This window comes from Monodon monoceros, unplaced genomic scaffold (assembly GCF_005190385.1).
Source record: "Monodon monoceros isolate NGI ecotype Baffin Bay Population unplaced genomic scaffold, NGI_Narwhal_1 Super_Scaffold_4, whole genome shotgun sequence".
NCBI classification, from domain to species: Eukaryota; Metazoa; Chordata; class Mammalia; order Artiodactyla; family Monodontidae; genus Monodon; species Monodon monoceros.
The window spans coordinates 31,904,317-31,910,578 of record NW_021703781.1 but is presented as its reverse complement, the minus strand read 5'-3'; the positions used below and the strand labels follow the sequence as shown (position 1 = coordinate 31,910,578).

At 34.8% G+C, this 6,262-nt stretch overlaps 1 non-coding gene across 1 annotated transcript; it reads right to left on the bottom strand.

Moving 5' to 3' along the window:
- Positions 1–5,786: 5,786 nt before the first annotated feature.
- On the bottom strand, positions 5,787–5,889 carry LOC114883501. The gene has a single exon (XR_003790598.1). It is a non-coding gene; the product is annotated as a U6 spliceosomal RNA (small nuclear RNA).
- Positions 5,890–6,262: the final 373 nt, after the last annotated feature.

Here is a 6,262-nt window from a genome sequence, read left to right as displayed (position 1 = left end):
ACACAGTATGTTTACTTTTCAGATTAACTTCTTTCACCTAGTATTATAGGTGTACCTTTTACTGCTTCAGACTTTTCCCTATTTTCTTATTCCTGGGATGATTTCAATGGGAAGAGGGTTGAGGAGATGGAAGAGGAGCTAGATACCTATGGCAAATTTGCCATTTAAAAATATTTTTTTAACGTTGCTCCCCTTTTCTGGCTATCAAATAGCTAGAATTTATTTTTTTAGTTTTGAACTTAACTTTAGAAATTACATTCTTTGTCATCCCTACCTTTCTAATTCCTAGGAGCCTCCAGGTTATTAGTAAATGTTTGAAAAGTTAGAATTTACTTATACTAGTTAATTATGAAATTATCAACTTAATGAGCAAATATTTATTACTATTCCCATTTTATCAATATTTATCCCATAAGTAGTTCATGTGGATTGAAAGTAATATTGGGTTGGCTTAAAAGTTCGTTCCATACACCTTATGAAAAAATACACACAAACTTTTTGTCCAACCCAATATTGTACTTGAAATTAATTTATAAACTCAAATTACTACCTAATACCAGCTCTTCAATAATTACTTCTAAATTAACAAATGAATGTACTCACTTTCCTGGAAAAATTATTTATTGCCCATTTTCTTTATTGGAAAACAAAAAGATATAATTAATGGCAAACTACAAAGAAGGTGAATCAAAGGACAGAGCTTCACAGCCAACTGAGGGAAAATAGGATTAAAAATCCCTAAATTCTGTTTTCCATCACAAGTGTCAATGATTACCCCAGAGGCTGAAACATTGCCAGACCTCAGCAAAATTGGAAAGTGGATGAAATTTGTCTTCATCCTCATTTAATACTCTAGTGAATTCCCTACTATTTTTGGCTCACAGGCAAAAAGATTAGATGTGTTACCTTTTGTTAGTTTTTGGTTGTAATTGATAGAAATCAACTCTGTTTGGCTTGAGGAAAATAGGGGATGTTATGGGAAGCATCCTGGAGTGTCTTGTGTAATCACAACAGAGCTGGATATTAAGTCATGAAGGAGGCATCAGGGCAGCTCTGGGAACTTCAGCAGCAGAAGTGCGTAAACTTCCTATCCTGGCACTACCACAAGTGTGACTCACCTCACATGACATGGTGTCTGTGCTGTGTCAAGCTTGGGCTTCTGTAAGAGAAAGTCTCCAGATACCTGCTTGTTCAAGGGGAAAGGTCACGTGGCAGAGACACAGTCACCTGGGGCTTCCCTTTGTACTGGGTACCCTTTACAGAGTGTGGGAATGAGCCAGGCAGCCACTCCAAGGTGTACCACTTCTCCATGGAGGAAAAGGGGTCTGCTAAAATTGATTACTTGTGGGCATAGGTTATATTTGGAAAGTGTGTTACCATTTCTTTGGCACTATCACATTTGAAACACTAGGATATATTCTTTAGACTAATGGGGAAAAAATGGCAATCAAATCACTGGTAACTTTCATAGATATGGGATACGGGAAGGGATTCTTTGGCCAAGAGAAACATAGGTGATAGAAGAGAGACATTATCATAAGAGCCAATAAATGGAGTTAAAGGGGGCTTCCCTTGGTGCTACTTGAGAAAGCTCTTGGGATTCTCCTGTTCCTGAGAGTCTTGGGTAAAAGTAAAACATAAGATTTACTACTTGATCCTGGGCAATTAGGCAACCCTAGCCCAAGCCATCTGAGTAAGAGCGTCTCTGCTGTTGCAGAAGATGGTGATCCGAATTTATACTCTGTGAGCACTTACTCAAACACCATTCTAGGCCCTTCACTCATTCAATGTTCACAATTGCCCTATCAGGTAATTCTATTATAGTCTCAGTTTTAACTCTGTATAAAGCTGAAAGGGAGTTTCTAGCTGGTTTCACCATTCAGCATGTGCATTCAAGTCCCAGGAGAAGCAAACAGTGGAAGAATGTATTACCATGTCTCATCTACCTAGTCTGGAAAAGACTTTTGGCATCAGGATTTGTGGGTCAGGAGAATCAGTTCCCCACCCTAAGTTCACGCTGGAATACTCAGTACTTACTAAGATGTAAAATAAATGTTAAGGGCCTTTTCTATTAGATGTACATCTTTACCTGTATATCTGACAAGATTATTTGTTTTGTTTTTCAAGGAGTATTCCTAAGAATAAAGGAAATGGAGGAAAATGGCACCAGAAATAGTCCACAAAATAATTGTAAGGGTTATACAGTATAAACATACCGTTTTATGTTCATATGATAATAGAATCTGTTGTCATAGAAATATATAATGAAAGTATAAAATCTGTTGAGTTTATAACACCCGTGTGAGTTTGGCAGGGTAAGGACTATTGGCCTCACTCACAGAGGAAGAGCCCAGGATTGCTCAGCTGGAAAGAAACAGGCCCCTTATTAGAAATGGCTCATTTAATTCCGAGTAAGACTAATGTATTAGTGACATTTAAGATTTCTTTTGAACAAGGCATCCCTCCCCCTCCCTGCTTAAGAGCTGCTAGAGGGGCCTAGTGGAGCATTATAACTTTTCCCACTGCCCAGAGGTAATAAAGCCATTCTTCTTCCCCTGTCTCAGTGGAGGCCACACAGGAAGCAGTTAGGGACTCTCCTAACCCTCCCAAGGAGATATCAGTCCTGCCTAGAGGGGAGCCAGAACTCTCACCCCTGTCCACACTAACAAGGAATCCCTCTCATTCTTGGGTGTCAGCAGATGTGGTTCTTTTTATTGACCTTTCAGGTCAATACCAATGTCAGAAATGACAGGAGATAACACTACAGTTCCTCCATATATCAAAAGGATAATTAAGGATTATTATGAATAACTGTGCACACACAAATTTGGTATCGTAAATGAAATAGTTTAATTCCTCAAAAATACAGCTATCATAATCTACCCAATATAGAAAAATTAGAGAGCCCTGTAAATATTAAGGAAATTGAGTTTGTAATGAAAAGAATTCCCCCAAAGAAATATCCAGAACTAGATGATTTCATTGATAATTCTACCAAATGTTTAAAGAAGAATTAACACCAATACTATACAACCTCTTCCAGAAAATAGAAGAGGAAGGAACACTTCCCAATTAATTTTATGAAGTTACTATTACCTTGATACCAAAATAGTACCAAAAAAAAAAAAAACCCCACAATGATCAATATTCCTCAAGAATACAGTCACAAAAATCTCTAACAAAATATTAGCAAATAGTATATATATATATATATATATATATATATAGTGTAATCTATCATATTAACAGGCTAAAGAAGAAATATTACATAATTATATAATTTGATGCAGAAAAAGCATTTGACAAAATTCAACACTTATTCTTTTAAAAACTCAGAAAAATAGGAATAGAGGAGAATTTCATCCACTTGATAAAGAGCATCTGTAAAATACCTACATCTAATATTATACATCATGATGAAAGAGTGAGTGCTTTACCCGTAAGACTGATAACAAGGCAAAGAAGTCTCTTTCACTGACTCAACATAATGCTGGGTGTTGTAGACAGTTCAATAAGGCAAGAAAAAGAAATAAAAGCATATAGACTGTAGAGGGAAAAAATAAAACTGTCCTTATTTGCATATGACATGATGGTCTACATAGAAAATTCCAAGGAATCTATGATAACGTTTCCAGAACTGATATGTGATTATATATATATTAGCAATGAACATTGGGACATCAAAATTAAAAATACAATACCATACAATATTGCTCAAAAAATTAAATACTTTGATGTAAATCTATCAAACATGTTTAGGGCTTGTGTGCTGAAAATTGGAAAATGCTGAAGAAAGAAATCAAAGAAAGCATATCATGTTCATGGGTTGGAAAATGCAATATATTAAAGATATCAATTCTTTCCTAATTAATATGAGTTTAATGCAATTCCTGTCAAATCCCAACAATATTTCTGTAGATATAGACAGAGAATTTAACATTTATATGGAAAGAAAAAGGAACTGGAATAAAACAATTTTGAAAGGAATCTGTGTCCTCAATTTCAAGACATTATATAGCTATAGTAATCGAGACTCTGTGCTATCGGTGAAGGGATAGGTTCATAGCTAATGAAACAGAATACAAAAGCAGAAATATACCCATATAAATATGTCTGATTGATTTTTGGCAAAAGTGCAAAAGCAATTCAATGGAGAAAAGACAGCCTTTTCCACAAGTGGTGCTAGAGGAGTTGGACATCTATAGGCATAAAAATAAACCTTTATGTAAGCCTCATACCTTATACAACATTAATTCAAAATTGATCATGAGCTTATACATTAAATGCAAAAATACAAAACTTTCAGAAAAAAAATGATCAAGTTCTAGAGTGAGGCAAAACTTTTTTAGACTTGATAGTAGCAACATAATCCATAAAAGGAAATACTGATAAATTAGACTTTATCAAAATTAAAAAAGTTTTTCTCTATGAAATATTCAGTTAGGAGGATAGAAAGACAAGCTACAGTGTGGAGAAAATATTTACAAACAAAATATACAGCATATCCAAGAGTATCTAGACAAAGAACTCTTACTACTCAACAAAAATAAAAAAATATTCAATTAGAAAATGGGCAAAATAAGACACATTCCACTGAAGAATATGAAGATGACATATGAAAAGATGTTCCACATCATTAGCCATTAGGAAAATGACAATTAAAACCACAAGGATATCACTACACATCTATCAGAATGCCCAAAATAATTTTTTAAAAAAGTGACAACACCAACACTGACAAGGATGTGGAGAAACTAATTCATACATTGCTTCTGGGAATGTAAAAAGTACAGCTAGTTTGGAAAACAGTTTGACAGTTTGTTATAAAACTAAACACCTAACTACCATATGACCCAGCAAGCGCATTGCTACACATTTATCCTAGAAAAATGGAAACTTTGCTTACACAAACACCTGTGTGTGAATGTTTTTAGCAGCTTTATTTGTAACAGCCCCAAACTGGAAACAATTCAGATGTCCGATGTCCTTCAATAGGTAAATAGTTAAACAAACTGTTATACACACATATCATAGATTGCTACTACTCAGCAATAAAAAGGAACAAAATACTGATGCAAACAACAATGGGGATGAATCTCTAAAGAATTATGCCGAGTATAAAAAAAGCCAATTCCCCAAACTTCCATACTGTATGATTCTACTTATATAACATTCTTGATATGACAGAATTATAGAAATGGAAGATAGATTAGTGGTTGCCAACAGTTAAGGAGAGGGTAGGGGCAAGAGGGAAATGGATTAGGTTATAAAAGGGCAAACTGAGGGATCCTTGTGTGATGGAAATGTCCTGTATTTTGACTATAAATTTCAGTATCCTGGTTATTGTACTATAGTTTTGCAAGATGTTATTATTGGGGGAACTGGATAATGTGTAATGGCATCTTTGTATTATTTTTTGCAACTGCATGTAAATCAACAATTATAATAAAAATATATTTAATAAAAGAATAGCAGACTGGCTATATGGTTCTTTAACTCAAGAAAAATTATACAAACAAAAATTTCACAGCCCTGGAATTAAGTTAGGAGAGCCATTTAGAGAGGAATTGGACCTTTCTGGTATTTCCCAGATCCTTTCTTTTTAAAAATTATGATAAAAAATATATACCATAAAATTTGTTATTTGAACCGTCCTTAAGTGTATAGTCCAGTGGCATTAAATTCATTCACATTGTTACGCAACCATCACCAACATCCATCTTCAGAACTTTTTCATCATCCCAAACAGAAATTTCATACCCACTGAACAATAACTCTCCTTTCTCCAAAATATGAGTTGCTTCAAGAATTTTCATGTCGTCTTTGTGTAAGGGCCATACTTGTCTCTGTATTGTTCCAATTTTAATGTACGTACTGCCAAGTGAGCACCTAAATCGCCTTTCGGGTGGCTATTTTTTCCACCTATATATCATAGCATCTGGATGATAACCCAAAGACATCATTCCTGGTAGCCCTATGATTTGCTTAACATGCCATGGTTAACAGAATCAATTGTTCGATCTGATTCTTTTGCCTTAAGACAATCTCACAGATATTTTGAGGGTTATGTTTGTAAGTAAATTGATTCAATTTTGAACCATCCACTTCCTCTCTCCACTTGTTGTCTGCTCTATGAAACATATTGTTGGATAACTAGGGTGCTCATTTTACTTTACCTAAAGTTCTGTGTGCCTGTGGATTATATGGACCTGGAGAAATTCTGAGGGAAGGAATATTCTTTCATAATTCAAGAAATCAGCTA